Raw genomic sequence first — 24155 nt, forward strand, 5'->3', positions numbered from 1 at the left:
ATGATGCACAATTTGTTTTAGCTGAGAAAATATGTAAGCATTATTGAATTCCATAATTCTTAAAATAGAACCAAATAGATACATTGGTGTGGATGTTTATTCAAATTTGAGTCAACTTTTATTAGTCCCTGTCATTAAAGGCAGGAGACTAAAGGTTTTGAGTCACTTTTATCTATTAATTCATTCATGGAGAAATGGCTAAATTACATATAATCTCACTTATCTTATGGTTTGTGAAAATTTTGTTATTAAAATGAATTTTTTTAATTTTTATTTCATATTTATTATTTAAAAACTAAGAAAAAATAGAATTTTTGTTATGGAAACATTTGGACAACAATGCAAACAAACATGTGGAGAACAATGCACAATCCACGTACTTGGAAGTTGTGGAAAAAGACCCACAAAATCAATACATTTGCTATTGTTATTCTCATTTTTTCCCATAGTTGTGTATGAGAGAAAGTAGAACAGGATTGATGGGTGGAGCTCACATAGGAAGATTGGATTCCATCAATGAGAAAGGTAGGGTAGATGCATTTATGTGTTGTGGAACTGATTTCCCCTCTTTTTGCCCTTTATTATTCTGCTTCACCTTCAGCTTAGCATCTATGGAGCATTTGTAAGGGTTTTATTTGATTGGTTCTTGATTTTAGAATCAATTTTTTATTGTGGCTATGATTTTAGGATTTCTATCATTGGAAGATTAATCCACCCTTCTATATTGATGACACTCTTCAATATTGATAAAATAAATGTTTATGCTTCTTAAGTTGTTGCAAGAACAATAATCTTGAATTAGTGTTAATTTAATTTCCTTCTTATATCAATTAGAATTTAAATTATATTTACAAACATAGATTTCATCAAATTTTTAAAAAATTGTGCATCACTAATCATCACAACATGCTTAAATTTTTTTAATTGATTTGTCATGAATTTGTTTATCGCTCGTGTAAAGTTTTCATTTTACAATTCAATATTCATTGTAATTGAATTTTTATTTCTTTTTAATATCATGCAATTTACCTATGGCATCTAAACTCGGACTTTTGATAGAGCTTTATATGCTAACACATAAACTAAAACTAACTCTTCAATGGACGTAATTTGTGTTCAAGGACATGCTTGACTAAAATGGTTATACTATATTTTTAGAAGTCCATTTTGTCCATATTCTACAATGTATTGCATTCAACGAGGTCACATTTCTTTGAGACATTCAGTAACTCCTTACAACTCATTGATGAACCTCACACATAGGGTTGCATAGCAGCTTTTGAAGCACCCTTGATTTAGTTTTTCCTCTTTTCTTTAGCTTTGACCGTTTTTTGTTCTACCCATTCAAAAAGAGTCTAAGTGTTCATCTAGGGCTAATTAAAGATTTGGATTTGCATCAATATTTGTGATCCTCACAAACATGTGTTTGATCAAGATTAAGCGTTCTTAATGCAAGATATTGTTATCTTAATCGTAGAGGTTCTCATTCCTTTGGAAGTAAATTTAGAAGGAACAAAAGAAGAACATCCTTTATATGGAAGGTTGAGAACATGTACCTTCTCAAGATATCATGAAGATAAAGAAAAGAAAAATATTTTTAAAAAATTAATTGGTATCTAATTCAAGAAAAGTAGTCTGCTTATGCCACCTGTTACATGTTCTCATGGCTTTGTTTTATCAAGACTAGGATGTAATACTTTAAATGAGGTAGGTGTGTATAAATCTTTTCACATAACCTACATATAGTTAGAGAGTGATCAATCTCAATCCAAATAAAAACTTTTAGGATCAAATTTTAATGACCGGAGGGGGAAAAAGCACCCTAAAAGATGTTTTATAAGGAACAAGAAAAATAGTCCATAGCATATTATCAAGCAAAAAATATCAAATGGAAAAAATAAAAGAGACAAATCAAAACTACTCTGACATTTTGAAACAATTAGTAACCTTAGTTGTCAAGAAATATAAGAAATAAAAAATAAAAAATAAAAATCCTCCATTTCTTGTTTATCTCCTCTGGTTGCCTAATAAAATGCTAAAATCAGCTTAGAAATCAAAATGATATATTCACATTTATGATGCCTAATTTGTTTTAGATTAATTAAGCTACAATAGGAAAATTGTAAAGCCTTAGAATGGTTCAAATATTGGGCAATTTTTTATAGGAAGCTTTGGAGATTCTATAGAATGTCATTGGATATCTCAAACATATACATGATCTACATTCTAACCAATATTAGACTTGAAAGAAAACATTGGTTTAGAAATAGAAGATCCCAATAATTAATAGACTAAACCAATTTTGTGGAACTTGTTTGAGACTATTATCTAAAAGTCGGGTGATCTTTCCATTTTAAGTTTATAATGTTCAAGTTTGTATACTTTAGTTTTATGTATTACATTGATAGAGCGTCTAGCTATCACTGTATAGTTTTAGAAAGACAATTTTAATATGAGTTTTCTATTTGATCAATAACATTACTCTCTAAAAATAAAAATAAAATTGTTTATGTATTTTTAATCATTTTAAAAATATTATATTAGAAACATATATTTACAAATAACATTTTTCTTAGAAATAATAATCATAATCAATTTTAATTCCATGTCCTTAGTTATGCTTCCAAATTTCATTCTCACTCTTCCACCTCCTGATCTTATCATCCTTCATTACTTTCTTCTTCTTGAAAGTTTCAATCTCAAAAAATTTCTGCACTAAAATTTGGATGAGGCTTCCTCCATCCATCTTTTCCATCAATTCCCTCACAATCTAATCCTACTCTAGAGAATCTCCAAGCTAGTAGCATACTCTTCTTTTTAATCTTTCATAGTACCCAACACACTAAACTTTGTGTAATTTTCCATATATTTTTCCAATATTTCTAGAAGTATTGGCCAAATAAAATTGAACCATTCTAGGTTATCTGAAGTTCCATCAAACTGGCTAAGAGATTTTGACCCTTCCCTCACTTTCATCTAATTCATATACACTGTTATCAACTGGCACATAAATAATGAAAGTATATCCATTATTTTGAGACATAGAAGGAGCAACCTCTTATTTAGAAAAATTGTTGGTCCAGCCTCCTAAAGTATGCTATGAGAATAGAACACAATGCAAACCTTGTGTGCAATTCATGAAATATAGGAAAATGTTTTGTGTCATGATACAAAATTCAAGCATAGTAAAATTCATATCTTGTATACCTATAAATTAGTTCTAACTTCACAATTTTAAAATAGGACTATAATTTGAATCCCAAATTAGCACTAGTTTAACTACAAAACAAACTACAAGAGTACCTTTTAAGAATAATGAGGTCATCTTGTAAGTATGCTCCCAATGAGAGGAAATAATACTTCAATAGACCATTTGATATAGTTGTTGCTTTTCCTTTTGTGCATATTTCAATTATTTCTATTTATACTATGGTCTTGACAACATTTTCTATTAAACAAAAAAAATTAAAATATTTTTCTAATATATTATCTGCTCTCCTCGAAAAAAATTACATTTTCATAGTTTTTTTTGGCTCTCAATGGTATTTTTAGTTTTTCATACCTAAATTTTGATAGAAATTTTTTAATCCATACACCTATTTACAATTCACTTCTTTTGTTCTCTCTTTCACAATTTGTACAAATGCTAAATTTCTATTCTCTAAATTGTGTCATATGTAGAGATAGTTTAGAAGCCTTGTTCTTAGTAATGTCCCATCTTATCATTCCAAATTAGATCATTGAATAAAATTATATATAACCACAAAAAATTATATATAGCCTTTCTTGTTCATTACTTGATCTTTGTTTATCAGACCATCCTTGATTTCTTTAGGAAAATTAGTTGTCATGGCTTATACTCCTTGAAATTTGTATTAAACATAATAGATTTATAAAATTAACACCAATAACTATAGTTGAAAGAGTCTACACCAATGACATTACTTCTACTTCTAGTATTAGAAAGAAAAGTGAAGTTACTTTTCACATAAGACCAAACATTTTTCTGAAAATCTCTAGCACTTTTAACATCTATTACCATAGAAAATTTGGCCTCATCTAGTATTGTGTAAAATTTTGCACCCTTGGCATCTACAGTGAGGATCATATCAAACTTTTGTTTGAGAAAACTACAACATATCCATCTGAAGTGTTTCTAGCTTGCAACATAACTCGATTTCCTTGTAAATAGTCTAGTGTTTTCAAGAATTTTGAGCATTCATGATTGATGGATTAGATCTTTGATTATTTTAACCATTCATCAAATCTAAATTGGGCATAGTCTAACTTTTTTTCACCTATAGAAAGTTTGGTAACTGTTTTACACACATGACTTTAGAAGCCTTAAGCTCGTTGTCTTTCTTTGTTAATGTATCATTTAGCATCTTATTTTCTTCTTATATTGCTGAGACTTTTCCTTCATGCTAGAATAATTTTTTTTCTAAGAGTATTCATGTGTATATGTTGGAAATCTGATCGAAAAGCTCATTGTTGTTGAAGATCAAAGAGGGAGATTATTGTAAAAGAATGTTATCAATCATTTTTTTTCCATTGATGTCAAACCTACTATTTGTAGGGATGATATCTGCTTATAAGATCCAAGCACTATCACTTAGTTGATTGATGAAGAGGATTTGATCAACAAGATGTAACAAGAGCACCTGAGGGAAAGGTTGAGTTATGATGTTGTAATGAAGTGCAAGGATCAATTAAGACAATTGTTAAGAAATGCATTGATGATATATTCAAAGTCACAGATGTTGGTCACACTTAGATACATTGGAAGAAGGAGTTGTAACAAGGATGACTGCAAAACTTTAACTAAGATCATTAGTAGATGTCAAGCAAGTTAGTTGAAGCCGAGCAAATTCTTAGTAGAAGCTGAGTAACAAAAATTTCTAGTGTGTGTCGAGTGATCTTCAAGTGTCACGTGAAGATCAAGTGTCAAGCATTAGTAGGTGTGGAGTGATCTTCAAGTGCCTAGCATCAGGAAAAACATAGTTGATGTTAAGTAACACAATATGTGTCGAGCACCATTATTTCAATAGTGTTGAGCTGTTGCATTATTTCAAATGATGAAGATTCACCAAATCTAAGCTGACTTAGTGGTTGCATTGAATTTCATGAATGAGTTGGAAGATAAGGATGATGAGTTGTTGGCAATGAATCTTATATAAATCATTTTTGGGCTAATTCTAAAGGATTATTCAAGAAGTTTCTAGAGGAAACTGAATATGGGTTAGATACAATGTATCCTACCTAATCCATGCAAATTAGAATTGAAAAATGGAAGAATAAAGTGGGAAAAGGAACTCTAAAACTTCTATTTAAGGAGTCATAGACCAAGAAGCAAAGAGCTACTGATATTGTTGCTACTGAAGTGCCAAATCTGCAAATTGGTTGAAAGGGTGTCAAGAAGGAGACATCTAGGAGAAGGAAGAGCATTGAGGCTCTACTTCTATGAATGGTCATGAAGAGATGATTGCACTGTACATTGAGTATGAAGACTCAAGGAGACAAATCTTGAAAGGGAAGGCAAGTTGTTAAGAGTTGTAGAGATTGAAGGCCAGGCAAGGGTATGAGCTGAGAAGTGATCTAAGATCCACAAGATAAGTTGTATGTTGTAGTCAGATCAAGATTTTCTAATACTCTCTAACAATTGTATTAGATCTAAAAATCCTATGGACTTAGGTTGGCCTAATAGTCATTTTTAAATCCTTTAATAGGGTGGCATTCCAAGTGAATGTTCTAAAGTCCTCTAACCAAGCCCACTTCTAACAGGGTGGCTAAATCCTCTAACAAGGTCGCATTTAACAGTGTGTTGTAAGCCTTTAACAGGGTAGGCCTTTCATAGGGCATCACTTCAGAAGGGTGAAAATTAAGTAGCATGTTACTGGTGGTTTTTCCCAAATTAGGTTTTCACGTAAATCACTATATCATGTGTTGATTTATTATGTGTTATGCTTGCATGTTGATTTACACTAACTTGCTAATTAAATAAGTTAGAGTCTGGGTGAATGAATGGTTGAAAAAGTTCACAATACTTAGAGAAAAAGTTTGAATAGGACATTTGGACCTTGAATAACTAATTCATCCCCCCTCTCAATTATTCTAAAGCAATTCTAAAAATTGGTATCAGAGCCATCTGTTGATTTAGTTTCAAGGTACTAGAGGCAGGAAGATCAAGATGTCCAAAATAGAAGTTCCCAAGCTCAACAAAGACAACTTCACTGCATGGTGAGTTTGATGAAATTGCACCTTGGATCAATAGGTGATTATGCAAAAACCTCAATTGGAATAGAACATGTAACATTAGCAGGACCCCTCACTACAGATGACTTAAACAAAAAGAAGGAGCATAACCAAACAATGTTAGAGATTGCCTCTACACTTAGCTATGTTGAATATGATGATGTCAAAGACTGTGACACTGCATTCAAGATGTGGAAAACCTTGTCAAAAATCTATGGAGGAGATCAGAATGTCCAAAGAGAAAAGAGAGAAAGCCTAAGAGGGACGTTTGATGACATGAAAATGGAGGAAGGTGAAAATGTTGCCCAGTATGTTGCAAGAATAAAAGACGTGGTGAGTGTAATAAGAAGTTTAGGTGGACAACTGGAAGATGAAACATCCATCAGCAAATACTTAAGAACTCTGCTCCCTATCTATGCTATAAGAGTTTCAACCATCCAAGAGCTGAGGTGTGTACAAGGGAACACACTAACCTTTGAAGGAATAGTTGGAAGACTTACTGCATTTGAGCTATCCAATTTTGACAACTACAGACATGAGAACCTTGAATGACAATGAAAGACACTGAGGAGGACACATCAATCAAAAGGAGAAGAAAAGGATTTCAAACATGCATCCAGTGATAGTAGCATAGATGAGGAAGATGTGGAACAATTAGAAGCACTACTGACTAGGAGATTCCATAGAGGCAAAGGAAATTTCAAAGGTAAGCTCCCTATCATATGTTTCAATTGTAATGAAGTAGGTCATATAGCTGCAAGATGTCCACAAAAGAAAAACTATAAAGAAGGAAACAAGTTCAGGGAAAAAAGCGAAGATGACAGCAAAGATTAGAAGAAGAAATGCAAAAGATGATACATTGTTGAAGAGGATTATGATGAAAATGATGAATCAAACAAAGATGAAGATGAAGCAACAGCATTAGTTACTTGTGTGAACAAGAATGACAAGTCGATCATAGAAAGTGGATGCTCACACCACATGACAGGAGATAAAAGTAAGTTCATTACCTTTACTCAATATGATGGAAATAGCATTAGATTTGGTAATGATGCCCCATGTCAAATCAAAGGAAAAGGCTCTATCAAACTTACAGAGAAAATTTCATGTGATAATGAATACTATGTTGAACAATTGAACTACAACTTGTTCAGTGTATCTTAGTTAGCCAATGTAGGATACAAAGTGGAATTTGGAAACAAAACTGCCAAGATCTATGACACTAATGGAAATCTGATAGGAAAAGGTGAACAAACTAGGATTAATCTATTTTATCTTGATATGGAAGATGCAACATGTCTTGTTAAATTTGATGATGCGTGGTTGTGGCATAAAAGGTTGTGTCATGTTAACTTTGATAATGTTCAAGTCAGAGGATTGCCCAAGTTGAAAAAAACTAAAAACACAATGTGTAAACAATGTCAACTAGGGAAGATGATTAAGTCTAGTTTCAAAAGCAAAACATACACTTCCAAAGAAGTACTAGAGTTAGTTCATGCAAACTTCTATGGCCCAATAGAAGTACATAGCTACCTGAGAGACTGATACATAATGTTATTTGTAGATGATTATTCTAGGATGATGACTGCTATGTTTTTTAAGCAAAAATCAGATGCATTTCAAATGTTCAAGTGGTATTTGGCCAGAGTTGAGAAGGTAATAGGAAAGAACCTAAAAAGCCTAAGGTCAGACAGAGGAGGTGAGTTCACATCAAGAGAATTTGAAGTGTTTTGCAATGACAAAGGTATAAAAAGGAAAATTTCAGCACCAAGGACTCCACCATAAAACGGTATTGCTGAAAGTAGGAATAGGTTAGTGATTGACTGTGCTAGAACCTTGATGATGGAGAAAAACGTTGCACTTAAGTATTGGAGAGAAGCTGTAAGTACTACAGTCTACACACTGAATAGAGTTCAAGTTAAGAAAGGTACTAATGCAACACCTTTTGAATTGTGGTATGGTCATTCACCTAGTGTTAAACATTTCAAAGTGTTTGGTTGCAAATTATATATTCTAAAAGACACTAGAAATGGCAAGTTTGATGCAAAAAGTGATGAAGGAATATTTCTTGGATACTCCACTAGAAGTAAGGCATATAAATGTTTGAATACTAACACTAACAAAATTGTGGAGAGTGAAAATGTAAATTTTAATGAGCATGCAGAAGTTTAGATTGATGAGTCAAAGAAAATAGAGGATTATAGATCCTTTGTATACTTCTACAAAGGAATAATAGTTGAAGACAATGCTGAAAATCAAGTTGGGAATCAGCAAAAAACTTCAGTATCTATCGAGTCTCAACTAGTGAATGTCAAGTTACATTCAGAAGCTGAGCTATAGAACGTATAAAATGCACATTCTGGTTCTAAGAATAGTATGCAAGAAAGAAATGATGAAATGGTAGATGAAGAAGAATGAAATGGCTTTGAAGCTGAAGGATCAAATATGGAAACAAGGACTAAACCCAAATTAGCCAAATATGTGAGAAGACGTCACCCTATAGATCAAATCATTGGTGACAAGGATGCCAGACTCGTGACAAGGAATAGACTGAGGAATAAATCATTTCTACTGAGTAAGGTTGAACCCAAAATAGTAAAAGATGCATTACAAGATGATGACTGGTATAAGGCCATGAAAGAAGAGATAGATCAGATTGAGAAGAACAAAACATGGTCTCTAGTTCCTAGACCAACTGATAAGAATGTGATTGGTACCAAATGGGTGTTTAGAAACAAACTTGATGAGAATGGTGAGATAACAAGAAATAAAGCTAGACTGCTTTGCAAAGGCTATGCACAAGAAGAAGGATTGGATTATGGGGAAACATTTTCCCCTGTTGCAAGAATGGAAGGAGTCAGAACATTACTTGCATATGCTACATACGAAGGTTTCAAAGTCTACCAGATGGACATGAAGTCTGCTTTTCTAAATGGCATACTGGAAGAGAAAGTCTACATAGAACAACCAGAGGGATTTTTTGATGAGAAAAACAAGGACATGGTCTGCAAGCTACACAAAGCACTATATGGATTGAAGCAAGCACCAAGAGCATGGTATGAGACATTGCACAAATATCTTGTGAAGATAGGATTTGAAACAATAGATGACAATAGCAATTTGTACATCAAAGCTGAGGAAGGTAAAGACATTTTGATCTCAGAAATCTTTGTTGATGACATAATATTTGGAGGAAAAGATGTTTTATGCAAAGATTTTGATGATCAAATGAAGCATGAATTTGAGATGTTAATGTCTGGAGAAATTAAATTCATTGTTGGATTACAAGTACATCAGTTAAAGCATGTTATATTTGTGACTCAATCCAAATACATCAAGGAAGTACACAAAACATTTGGACTAGAATACTCAGAATTAGTTAGCACACCAGTGGCAGCAGGTCATAAACTCTCCAAGAATGATGAATTTATTGAAGTAAATCAGGCATTATATAGGTCAATGATTGGAAAGTTGCAATACATTGTACATAGTAGACCAAATATTGCATTAACTATTGGAATAGTGGCTATATTTTTTGCAAATCAAAGAGAAAATCACTAAATGGAAATAAAGAGAATATTGAGATACCTGAAAGGAACTGATGACTTTGGTTTGTACTACAAGAGGAATAAGAAGTTTGAACTAAAAGCTTACACTGATGAAGATTGGGGAGGTAACATTGATGATAGAAAAAGCACTAGTGGAGGAGCACTTTTCTTAGGAAAGAGGTTGATTACATGGACAAGCAAAAAGCAAAGCCGCACCTCATAGTCTACTGCTGAAGCTAAATATGTGGCAACTACTATAAATTGCACCAATATTGTATGGATCAAACATTTGCTGCAAGGTATGAAGGAAGAGATAACTGAGCCTGTGGTACTCTATTGTGACAATACAAGTGCTATTAACATATCAAAGAATCCTTTAATGCATGCCAAAACCAAGCATATTGCAATTAAGTATCACTATGTAAGAGAGTTAGTAGAAGACAAATAGGTGAAGATGGAATATGTTAGCTCAAAGGAACAGATTACTGATATCTTCACAAAGGCACTACCTAAAGATGTTTTTGAGTATCTTAGAGGCAAGTTAGGGTTGATACCCCTAGCTAAGGCTACTTGAAGCAAAAGAAAGAATGCCCTACATCAAATGAGCTGAATGTTGAAGATTTTACACATTGATGCAAAAGATGTTTACTTTGGGATTCATTCTTGAAGTAGAAGTGTTGAAATTCCAAAATTAGTCACAAGAAAGGTGACAAAGGGAGAAATTGACTAAGCCTGTAAGAGCTACATCTGCATATTAAGATGCTAATATGTCTTTGGCATTGTTGTCAAAGAGGGAGAAGTGAACAATTGATCAAAAACTATTGTAAATAAATGATTCAAACAAAGGGAGAAGTGGACAACTGAAAAAATAAAGATAAAAGAAGATTTTAGAATAGCAGAAGATGAATAAAATAGAGGGAGAAAGATAAAGATAAAGGATACAGTAGCAAAGAGGGAAAAGTGAAAAGCAAAGAGGGAGAAGTGAAATGAATCAATCAAAATAGTAGTAGGAGATGTGATATCACAATTTACTTTTTGGCATTTGACTTACTATTCTAATCTAATTAGTTTGTGGTTGAATAGTTTAGTCTGATGGTTGATCAATTCGGTTTTCCATCAATGCCAAATAGGGAGATTGTTGGAAATCTAATTGAAAAGCTCATTGTCGTTGAAGATCAAAGAGGGAGATTGTTGTAAAAGAATGTTTTCAATCATTTTTTTGCCATTGATGTCAAACCTGCTATTTGTAGGGATGATATCTGCTTATAAGATCGAAGCACTATCACTTAGTTGATTGATGAAGAGGATTTGATCAACAAGATGTAACAAGAGCACCTAAGGGAAAGGTTGAGTTATGATGTTGTAATGAAGTGCAAGGATCAATTAAGACAATGGTTAAGAAATGTATTGATGACATATTCAAAGACACAAATGTTGGTCACACTTAGATACATTGGAAGAAGGAGTTGTAATAAGGATGACTGCAAAACTTTAACTAAGATCATCAGTAGATGTCGAGCAAGTTAGTTGAAGCCAAGAAAACTCTTAGTAGAAGCCAAGTAACAGACATTTCTAGTGTGTGCCGAGTGATCTTCAAGTGCTGAGTGAAGATCAGGTGCTGAGCATCAAAAAATTTGTAGTAGGTGTCGAGTGATCTTCAGGTGCTGAGCATCAGGAAAAACATAGTTGATGCCGAGTAACACAGTATGCGTCGAGCACTAGTATTTCAATAGTGTTGAGCTACTGCATTATTTCAAATAATGAAAAATTTCCAAATCTAAGCTGACTTAGTGGTTGCATTGAATTTTTTGAATGAGTTGGAAGATAAGGATGATGAGTTGTTGGCACAGAATCTTATGTAAATCATTTTTGGGTGAATTCTAATGGATTATTCAAGAAGTTTCTAGAGGAAACAGAATATGGGTTCAATACAATGTATCCTACCTAATCCATGCAAATTAAAATTGAAAAATGGAAGAATTGAGCAGGAAAAGGAACTCTGAGACTTCTATTTAAGGAGTCATAGACCAAGAAGCAAAGAGCTACTAATATTGTTGATGCTGAAGTGCCAAATTTGTAAAGTGGTTGAAAGGGTGTCAAGAAGGAGACATCTAGGAGAAGGAAGAGCACTAAGGCTCTTCCTCTACAAGTGGTCATGAAGAGATGATTGCACTGGTACATTGAGTATGAAGATTCAAGGAGACAAGGCTTGAAAGGGAAGGCAAGCTATTAAGAGTTGTAGAGATTGAAGGCCAGGCAAGGGTATGAGCTGAGAAGTAATCTAAGATCTACAAGATAAGTTGTATGTTGTAGTCAAGTCAAGATTTTCTAATACTCTCTAGCAATTGTATTAGATCTAAAAATCATATGGACTTAGCTTGGCCTAACAGCCATTTGTAAATCCTTTAACAGGGTAGCATTCCAAGTGAATGTTCTAAAGTCCTCTAACCAAGCCCACTTCTAACAAGGTGGTTAAATCCTCTAACAAGGTCACATTTAACAGTGTGTTGTAAGCCTTTAATAGGGCAGGCCTTTCACAGGGCATCACTTTAGAAGGGTGAAAATTGAGTAGCATGTTACTAGTGGTTTTTCCCAAATTGGATTTCTACATAAATCACTTTGTCATGTGTTGATTTCTTATGTGTTACGCTTTCATGTTGATTTATAGTAACTTGCCAATTGAATAAGTTAGAGTCTGGGTGACTGAATGGTTGAAAAAGTTCACAATACTTAGAGAAAAAGTTTGAATAGGACATTTGGACCTTGGATAACTGATTCACCCCCCCTCTCAATTATTCTAAAGCAATTCTAACAGTATAATTTAATGTCTCTACTGAAGAGTGTGGTGAATCAACACCCTTACTAATATCTCCTCAATTTGATTTCTCCATATTTCCTTTTAGCAACATTTACTTTCAAATTCAGTTGAGCTAGTGTAGCAGGCCCATGAATGCAAATGACGACAAGGATGACTAAGGGTATAGAATTATGGCATGTGTTGAAATGGGACATCACAAAATTTTGTAACATTTACTGTATGTTTTATATTCTTTATTTTTTATTAATGAACAGTGCAGTGTGCCTTGTTTCTACTTAAACATGTTGTTGGCATTTCTATTTTTAAGATTTAATATTATCAAAAAAATCTAACATTGTAATTCAAACAATTTTGTACTCTTTACCTAAGGTTTCTTCATTAAAGAGCCAATCTTTTTAGGTAGTTTTAAAGATGAGAATAAGTAGTAAAATCAGAGTGCAATCAGTAATCAATATCAATTTTCATTATTTTTTACTCTTTACCTAATATTTCTTCATTAAAAAGCCAATCTTTTTAGGCATTTTTTAAAAGAAGAGAATGCATAATAAAATAAGAGCTCAATCAGTAATCAATATCAATTTTCATTGTTAGTAATTTCTTTTAAAATAGGTTGTACTTTTCAATAGTTATTCAAATAGTCAAATTTGTTACAAAGAATAACTCAAATGAATATCTAAATTCAGAAATTATTTTCATAATTCTACTTCTAAAATCCTTGTGTTGTTCCATATCAACAAAACTAGAACTTTCTGGTAGAATGGTTATAAGTTTCTACACAATTAGTCCTCAATGGAAAACACCCAACTTCTATGTCAATTGGTTTCAAAAGTTCCTATATAGAATTCTTTATCTCCATCTTTTTTCTACTAAGCATAGCTACTCTAAATTAGTTTTCCACTATGATAAAAATTATATCTCTCCATTATAATACACATTTTGACTTCCCCACATAAGGTAGGGACTATGGCTCTATCAAAGCTCTTGTTTTAATCAGTAATTGATGAAAAATATGTATGTTTGTAGCCTCTTTGTAATCTCTCAGCATTGCATACAAAATCTCAACATTCTTTGTGAAAAACTATGGGTCTATTTTACTATTTAATTTTAAATTTCACTGAATGGTTGGCATTGAGATATTTGATTTGTGGGTAGTATATCACAAGCCATGTGAACAAGTTGTTTCAATTTCATGCAAAAATATGGACACAAAGTTGGGACGCATTGACAGCTTGCAAAAATGAAGCACAATTGAGTCACTTCCACCTTTCAATGAGGATAGAATTGTTAATAGGACAAGAAAATTGTGTAATAGATTTTTGAATTCATACAATTGCAACACTTTTTATACTAAAAATATTTGAAAACATTAGAATTTCTCTTTTCTATTCATTTTGTTCATTCTAGCTTGTAGAAAATATTTGTAGATGTGAAAGCGTATGTGATGTGTCTTTTACTGCCTATTTTTGCTAGTAAACAATTTCATGATAAATAGTTTGGAACTTTTCTTGTTAAGCTCATGAATTGAGTTATAGATTCTACCATTTAAACAACAATATTGCTCAAAATTTTGTATCTTGTTTAAAATTGCAATTAGCATGTTTGCTTGCATATTTAGTTTCATGGAAATAATTTTTCTTAACAATCAATTCATTTCGATAAACTTCAATAATGTTGGTATCTCTAACCATTGTTGTCTATTAGTGTCAATCACCTAGTCATTTACAAGGCAGAGTCAGATAGTCAATCACTGCAATCGAGCTACTCTACATAGGTTGAGTCATGTACATGTACATACAATAGTGCATATCGAGTAATTGTATAGAAGCCAAGTAAACTATGGTCACAAAGCAATTTTCTATATGGATTGAGCTCATTTAGTGACCGAGCAAATCATCAGCAACCAAGTGTAATTTCAAGAATATAAGTACCGAGTGATATAGTATGTGTTGAGATTAGTATATGGCGAGTATTAGAAGGTTAATAAAGGCTAAGAAATAGTAATGTTGAGCACCAATAAGAGTAGAGGTCAAACAATGCAGAGTTTACATAAAATTCAAGAATGGAATAGAATTTTAGCAAAATGATTATCAAGCCAAATTGGAAGGTATATTTAAGTTTTGAAGAGGTTGTTATAGAATATTTAATACTTATTGAGGTTGTTACAGAACATTTACATGGCGTGGATCACATATCCCCATGTGTATGTTCAACAATCAGGATGAAGAGGAAAAACATGGAACCATTTAGAAGACTCTTCATGGAATCTTCATATAGCAATGATATTAACCTAGATCAGAGAGAGTGAGAAAGAAAGAGATCATATGCATGTAAAGAGTGGAGAGGAGAATATAACAAGTCAGTTAAGGGTTTTTTTTATCATCTAATAGAACAAGTGACTTATTCATAAGTAGTGAAAGTGAAAGGGAAAGACAAGATTATCATATCAAAGGAGAGGATTAGTTTGTAAGGAGACTTGGAATCAACTTGCAGAGCAAACCAAGAGTCAAGTATTGAGTTAGTTTTAATAGACTTGAATCAAGGTAAATCTCTTAATAGAGTGGTCTTAACATATCTTTGTAAATCTCCTAATAGAGTCCTTACTTAGTTGTAAGTGTCAAATCCTCTAACCAAGTGAAACCTAATTGTTCCTTAAGTCTTTAACAAGACAGACTCCTCACAAAGTAGATCATATGTCATGGTCAAACATTGTAACTTAAATGGTTAACTTTCTTACTACAATAGTGAAGATTTGTGGGTGTCATCCCCACCCCAGTTTTACCTTCACCTTGGAGGGTTTCTAGGTAACAAATATTGTGTTATGTGTTATTACTTTCATGCATGTGATTGAATTAATTTACATGTTATAGAAAGTTTATGTTTATTGTATTTCATGGATAAGTTATTATTGGATGTGGATGAATCTATGAAAATATAAAAATTGTAATAGATTTTGATTCACCCCACCCCCCCTCTTAGTATCTAGTTTACTCCTCTATAAACCAACAATTAGTATCAAAGCACTAGTTCTATTAAGGAAGCTTAAAATCTTGGAGATTAGGTCTTCGAAGATGGAGGATTTCAAACTAGACAAGAATATTGACAATCTGGTGATCAACATCAAACTCACACTGCAAAAACTAGAGCAGGCAAGACAAGATCTAAAGGATTCCCTAAAAAGGAGAAAGGATATTTCCATCCAGATAAAACAATTCTCTAATGAAGAAGTTGAAACTGAAGAACTATTTGACCCAATCAACCCTAATGACAGCATCTGTTGAACTACTTGAAAAGAAAAAAATTCTCAATGAAGAGATAAGGGCACTGAAAAGAGAACATGAAATCCAATCAATGAGACTATGTGAAGTGAGTGAACAAAGAAATAAAACTGAAGAAGACATAACTATGGTAGAAGATGACAAGAGTGTAATGGCTACTAGACTAGAAGAAAGGATATCAAATGTGTAGAAGCTCAAAAATACACAAATGGATCTAATAAATCAACAATTGGTATTGAATTGAGATCAATTTGGATCTCATGCAAAGAAAACTAAAAACAACCCACGATTTTTATCATAGAAGATCATAACTTATCACTGGCTGGGAGTTTGATTGATTTAATTGTAAGACTACAACTACAGAATCAAATTTTGGAGGCAACAAGAACCAAATGGAGTCATGCACTAACCATGATTATCAGATTTCACAAGGAATTCATTGAAACATATGGATTGCTTCAACTCTTTCAACCCCAGCAGCAGTGACAACAAGTGTTCAAAAACTAGGAAGAAATGTATACAAGAGTATCATGTATAGGTAATGAATAAAGGTTGTAATGAATTTTTGTATTCATTTTTCACATCTCATAAGACTTACGGGGAGAGCTCATTTTTGTATTGATATGACAAAGTGATTTTTTCCACTAATGTCAAAGGGGGAGATTGTTGGTATCTCTAATCACTATTATCTATTAGTATCAATCACTTAGTCATTTACAAGGCAGAGTCAGATGGTCATCACTGCGACCAAGCTACTCTATATATGTCAAGTCATGTACATAAGATAGTACATACTGAGTAATTGTATAGAAGTCAAATAAAGTATGGTCACAAAGCAATTTTTTATATGGACTGAGCTCATTCAACGACCGAGCAAGTCATCAGCAACCAAGTGTAATTCCAAGTATATAAGTACTAAGTGATATAGTATGTGTTGAGGACAATATATGGTGAGCATCAGAAGGTTAATAAATGCCAAGCAATAGTAATGCTGAGGACCACTAACAGTAGAGGCCAAGTAATGCAAAGTTTGCATAAAAGTTAGGAATGTAGAGTTTTAGGCAAAATGATTATCAAGCCAACTTGGAAGGTATCATTAAGGTTTGAAAAGGTTGTTATAGAACATTTAGTACTTGTTGAGGTTATTACAGAACATTTACATGGCGTGGATCACATATCCCCATGTGCAGGTTCAACAATCAGGATGAAGAGGCAAAATATAGAACCATCTAGAAGACTCTTCATGGAATCTTTATATAGAAATGATCTTACCCTAGATTATAGAGAGAGAGAGAGAGAGAGAGAGAGAGAGAGAGAGAGAGCAAGTGATCATGTGTATGTGTGAAGAGTAGATGGGAGAATATCAAAAGTCCTTCAAGGGTTTTGTTATCATCTAATAGAACAAGTGACTTATTCATAAGCAGTGAAAGTGGAAGGGAAAGACAAGAGTATCATATCAGAGGAGAGGATCAATTTGTAAGGAGAAGACTCGAAATTAGTTCGTAGAGCAAATCGAGAGTCAAGTACTGAGTCAATTTTAATAGACTTGAATTAGGGTAAATCTTTTAATATATTAGTCTTAACAGATCTTTGTAAATATCCTAACAGAGTCCTTATTTAGTTGTAAGTGTCAAATCCTCTAACCAAGTGAAACTTGATAGTTTCTTAAGTCTTTAACAAGACAGACTCCTCACAAATTAGATCGTATGTTATGGTCAAATATTGTAACCTTAACTAGTTAACTTTATTACTACAGTAGTGAAAATTTGTGGGTGTCATCTCCACCCTAGTTTTACCTTCACCTTGGAGGGTTTCTGGGTAACAAATATTGTGTTATGTGTTATTACTTTCATGAATGTGATTGAATTGATTTACATGTTACAACAAGTTTACATTTATTGGATGAATCTATGAAAAGATATAAATTGTTATAAATTCTAATTCAGCACCCCCCCGCCAACCCTCTCCTCCTTAGTATCTAGTTTACTCCTCCATAAATCAACAAATATGACTATTGAGAATTAAAATAATAGAATATATATTATTCAGGACTTAAATAAATAGAATATATGTATATAGAAGAACTAAGAAAACTAAGTTCAATAAATTAATTTGAAGTAAATTTGTTTAAAATATATTTTTTTTAAATAGAGAAATGAATTATTAACTATGAAATGAATAAATAAATAAATATCTATGCAATCATATGAAACTATTTTATTCTATTATTTATATTTAGAAGGCTAATAATCTTATTTAACAATCATTAATTTATCTTTTATTTCAATAAACATTTAAATTTTTATTTTTTTTATTTTTTTTACTTTAATAAATATTTAAGAGTATTTGATTTTATTTCAAAACATTGGATTATTTTTTCCCTAATTAGTCATTTTATTTTTAATGAAAGTAAAATATATTAAAATTAGTCATATTAAAATCAAATGAATTATTTTAGATTGAAAGTTCAATTGTAAAAAAAAATATTAATGATTGTCCATCATATCTTTAATTTAAATTATTCATACACTTAAAATATTATATAATAAAATATTATACAATATCATATAAAATCAAATCTTAGCCTCATAATGCTCCCAATCTCCACATGCTCTCACTATTGTTATAAAAGAGTAGCTCTTCAATTAGTTTTATATAATTTAATTTTGAATATATTTTATGAGTAAATATTTTTCCTCATTTAATTGTTTTATTAATATAATTCTTTAACTTAAAGTGTCAAGAGAAATGTGAAACAATCTATTAACTTTTACAAGTAAATTTCATTTAGCATTGTCGATCATGGACTTTAAGAATTCCATACATTTAACATTATGCATCTAAATTAAGAATTAGTAATCTAAGAGTTTGATTGTGTAAAATAAGGAATAGAATATTTTGCAACATTGTCAACAACAATGGACACTCCTCTAAGAACACCTCATTCCAAAGAAACACTTTTATTAAATTAAACCATTTATCTTCACTTATAACTTTCAAACTTTATATTATTTTCTCTAACCAATTTTCTCCTAATAAAACATTTGCATCTATTACAGTTACAATATGAATCAAATTAGACATTCAAATATTTAAACATTGTCATACTGCAATGATCGTTAAACATTGTCATATTCTATTGTACTATAACATTGTTACTTGGGTATTTTAGAGGGAGAGTTAATTACATTAATTCTGGAAAGAGAGAGATTAGTCTCCACCTATATAAAAACTTTCTCTCTCTGTACTTTCTCTTTCCCCATACTATCTCTCTCCATGTACTACCTCTCTCCACGTACTAAAACTTCTAGAAAGAAGTTTGGGTTTGGATTGCTCTCTCTATATACAATTTTTCAAAACTACCTCCCTCTAAATACTAAAAATCATCTCTCACTACATACTCAAACTTTTTGCCCTAATCTTAACCTGTACCAGAAATATAAACAAGAACTGAAGCCAAAAGCAAAGATGTTTCTATATGCAAGAGTAGTTGGTGGTTACAGAAAGTAGTAGTTGAGGAATACACGCAAAAGAAAGTGTGATGGAGGAGATTGGAAAACAGTAAGAAATGTTGTGGATGCTCAACCACCCAAGCCAGATGAGCAGCATGAAATCCATTTGACTAAGTGTTCCAATCTTTGGGATGTTGTAGATGGTTCTCTGGTCACTTGAAAATCTATGCACTGAAGCCTTTGCCATTTCGAGTAACATGAGGCATAACCCGATCCATATGAATTGTTTGACTAAAAGCCATTGAGAGCGGTGCTATTTTGTGGAATGAAATCAAATAATATTGCTTTGTTTTGCAATGTATCCCCTGTCACTTTTTGGAGCTCAATGACTATGTGGATATGTATTTGAGATACAAAACCATCAACATCAAAATCGATAACTACAGTGTGGTATGTGTGGGCAATGTATCTGAATGAGACCTTTCTCAATTGTACATGAACTATTTGATAGAATGTCTACACCAAGCATCCTTTCCCTATTGAAAAAGTAGAACATATACGTCACTTCTTAGAAATATTTCCCTATTGGGAGGGAACCGGTTAGAAGTACAGACGGAGAGGAAGTGATTGAATATTATGTGTGTATTCAAAGGTAAGAGCTTGCAAGTGAAGATAGATGCAATGGAAACCCAAAATAGAACCATAGATAGGGTGCATGACCTATTTCGCAAATTATCTTTCACTTCCCCAGCCGCGGCATTTTCTGGGGACATATACAAGGCATATAATTTGTTTTAATAGCTTTCATTCACCTTCCAACTTGTGGCATTCAAGATATGATGAGCAGAGCAATTACAAGGCTTGCAAGTCATTATATTGTCCCATGGCTATATTGGTCTGATTAAGAGACACTCCACCTGCAATTATACCATTTTAAAACTACAGTCAAATATTTTTCAAAGCAGGAGTTTTGAATAGAGTTAGAAATACATATGGGAAGATATTTTAAATTCGAGAGAGAATAATGCTTCATAGCAGTAAGGTTAACAACTTGTGAATAAAAAAATGTATGCTAATTTATGGTTGTGTGAATATACCAAGCACGCAAACTATCTAATCAAATGCCTCTATTTATTATGAAAACTGCCACCTTTACAAATTTTACCAAATGGACATGTGGAATGGAATGGTTGCAGAAGTTTACAATTTGAATAAGAATTAAAAAGCTTAAACTATTCTTAATATTGGGATCTCCTTGATGATACGCGAGAAAAATTCAGAGACATTAAACAAAGTTGTTCAAATTCCTTGCATGCGAATGCAAAAATGTGATGTTTTGACTGTTATCAGTGCCATGCGAAATGTGGAATGTAGAAGATGCACAACATGTGTTTGAAAGAATGCCTCCTAGAGACATCATTGCATTGGATATTATGATTGCAAGCATGCTAACTATTTGACAAAAATCCTCAATCAATATATTATAGACTATTGGTGAAATGTCAAGTGGCAATAAATCCACACATTGAAGATTCATTGGTCAAAGGCTTGCACATACATAAGAACTTTGAAAAGAGGAAAATATATGTTTCAAGCTTTTTGGTGGAAGGTGAATTAGGAATATGTAGTCCTCGGCTCAAGTACATTTATAATCAATTCGTTGTCGGATACTAAGACATGAAGAAGAAAACATCAGTTGAAGTGATTTCCTAAATCAAGTAGTGAGCTTAAACTGAAGAGAGAAAGGCATGTGAATTGATTGGCATGATACTTCAAGTGAATTTGTGTGCTTTGAAGCTTGTAGTCTGAAAATACAAAGCTGAAGGAACATCTATCAAAGAATTTGGTAAGCAATACTATGAGGTACAAATTCCAAGGCAAGGAGCCTCCTGTGATATTAACAAGCACGCTTCTTGAGATATCAGATACAAAGATAGGACATATGGAAATTGTTGATTTTTGGAAGATGATGAGCAAAGAAGGTAGATCACCTCTAGCACAACGAACATTGGAAAGTGGTCTAGCACATGCAAGAGGACACCCACTTGTAGTTCACTGTGTGGAACTAGTTTTGGAATGTGTCAAGGCATATGATTAGAATTCTAGGGACATCAAGACCTCAGGTGGTAATATCATTGCGAAGCTAGATCTAGTGTCTATCTCCATCATATTCAGATTGCTAGTAAAAGAAGAGTTCATAGAAATCTCTAAAGAGGATGCCCAAGGATACTTCCATCAGAGTAAGAAAACATGTCTGAATGTCATTGCTAGGAGTTGGTTAGATCAATCTAGAAGAGGACAGTCACAGTTACTAAGAGTGCTACGTAGAAATGTCTTTGATGAAGACATTTTTGATATGATAATTCTCCTCAATAGGGTGGTGGGAAATCAGATTGCTAAAGATTTTTAGGATTGGATGTTTTTGTACATTAGTACCATCACCACTAGAAAACAATTTATAGATTGGGGAGAAATGATTAGTGATTCCCTTCATCACTAGTTAACTGAATTCAATGCGAGTCAGGGGTTTTACATGTCCTCATACCTAATGTATGCAATAGCTAGTATGAAGTCATGGCCTGGTCTTAATCCTTATGGGGAGTATAACTTAACCACACAAATTTATAATTATTAACCCTAGTTGCCATTAAAACAAAGCAATGCACACTTTCACAAGGTGAACGATGTTTTTTCTATGCTCACAGTCAAAGAGCTACATGGACATATAGGACTTTGAATTTCTCCTGAAGTAGCTAGTCTCATCAATACTTATGGTAGTTTTTTCATACAGTACCCCCAATTCACTTACATTCACATTGGAGGTTTTCAAGATTGTCCTCTCATGTTGCCTCTTTTTGTAGATGATAGGTTGGTGCTCTCAAAAGTTTGTAGGAAAATTCGTTAGGTAAACAAAAAGTGTAAGAATAAAAGATCAATTCATTTCCCAATTGGTATTGGGCACTATAGTTGTCTTTCCTCTTCAGATGCTCAAAATATCGAGAGTTCCATGGTGAACATGACTTTATACTCTTTCCATAGTCATTTCTCATTTGATGGCAACAGATATGTTAAAAACAACTTAGCACAAGGACTTGGCTATCTCCATTTCCCTATAATGGAAGATTATTGGGCGAACTGTGAGAATGACTTCGAAGTGAGAAGAAGAGACTGGATGTGATTCATGATACAAAAAATCATTGATTACAAAATGGGATGAGATGTGACAGGCATAAAAGAGGATGAGTTGGACTTAATCAATCCTTTCTTCTTTGAGTGAATACAGCTATTAGAATTTTCATACATTAATTGGTCTCTGCTAGAATTGAAAGACCTCAAGGAAAGAACCTTCTTTTTTATTCAACAAACTAAGAACTGGTTAAAGAATAAAGTTAAAGAAGTCACGATTACTAGATCTACAAGAAGAGGCAGTGTAAAGAAAAATAATAATTCCCAAGAAGGTACATTAGTTTCAGCCATTCCATCTTCTATCCCTACTTCTTCTAGTTATTTACATAGCACACCAGGTGGAGATGATGATGAAGATCCAAATAAAGGAATTGATCTAGTTTTAGCATGCAAGCTCAACGCAGTAACTAGGAAGAAGAGATCAAAACCCAAGGAGAAGACTTTAAAACCAATTCAAAAGATGATAGATGAAGCTCCTAAAATGAATGCTTTACCATAATCATTTATAGATGAGATTATTCAATCCATAGCATCCCCTACACACTCATTATCTCTTAAAAGTGTGGAAGCAACTCAAGAGGTTTCAGCTATAGAGAATGTGCATAACTTGGATTTATCATCTACAGTCCTATAGGTTACTTCAGTAATCAACCCATCTATCAATACCTCAACATCTTGGTTACAACAAAGTTTAGAGAGAAAGAAGAAAAGGATTATCCAGTTGGAAGCACCGAATTTGGATGTCGTAGCTGATTTGGTGCATAAAGGTATGAAGGTAAAGAAGACTGGAATAGATTCTAAACTAGTTGTAAATCCTACCTTAGGAAACCTATTTGTTGAAATTTCACAACTAGTCACAGAGAAGGACATAAACGAGGTAGACAAAACTGAATTTAGCATAACTAAAGTGGATCTAGGTCAGATTACTCGCAAAGGAAGAGAGCATAATTTTCAAGTGTCAGCTATTGTCCTGATGGAATAGTCAAGGAGAGATAAACAAGCTAAGAATCAACTCAAATGTCAAGTTCAAGCCCTTTCTTCATGCATCTAATCGATGGTTGGTGATTCCTTTCTAGATCCTAGCTCATCTATAGAAACAATAGGAGATCCCAAGAAGATGTTTGATGAAGAAATCATTCAAGACATAGGAGAATGCTTAACCTATGGTGAGATGGTGAAGGCATGGATAAAATACGTGAAAGAATGAGTATTAGGCCTTTTTCAAGAAGTTAAGGTTACATATGCTAAGGCATACCATATACAACAAAACATTCAAAAAGAGTTAACAACTCTCAAGGAACAACAAACATTTTGGAGAGAATTAATTGATGCTAATTTAGTAGAGATTAAAGGAATGGACAGCAATATAGTCAAATCATTGAAGTTAGTCACTAGTAGAGAAGAAAAGAAAATTGACATATGGCTGGAAAATATCAGATGGAAGATTGATAGCATGAATCAACAATTGGATGAAGGAGAACAGTTCTTAAACTCTTGCAAGCTACTGAAAAAGAAAGCCTTGGGGAATATACCAATGATTGTAGAAGGTATCCATTGTAGGGCCCATTTGTCATTGCACCAAAAGCCATGATTGTTAGTGAACATGGAACACCACATAATTAAC

Source organism: Cupressus sempervirens, chromosome 3 (assembly GCF_028749045.1).
Source record: "Cupressus sempervirens isolate cs-2001-9-10 chromosome 3, ASM2874904v1, whole genome shotgun sequence".
NCBI classification, from domain to species: Eukaryota; Viridiplantae; Streptophyta; class Pinopsida; order Cupressales; family Cupressaceae; genus Cupressus; species Cupressus sempervirens.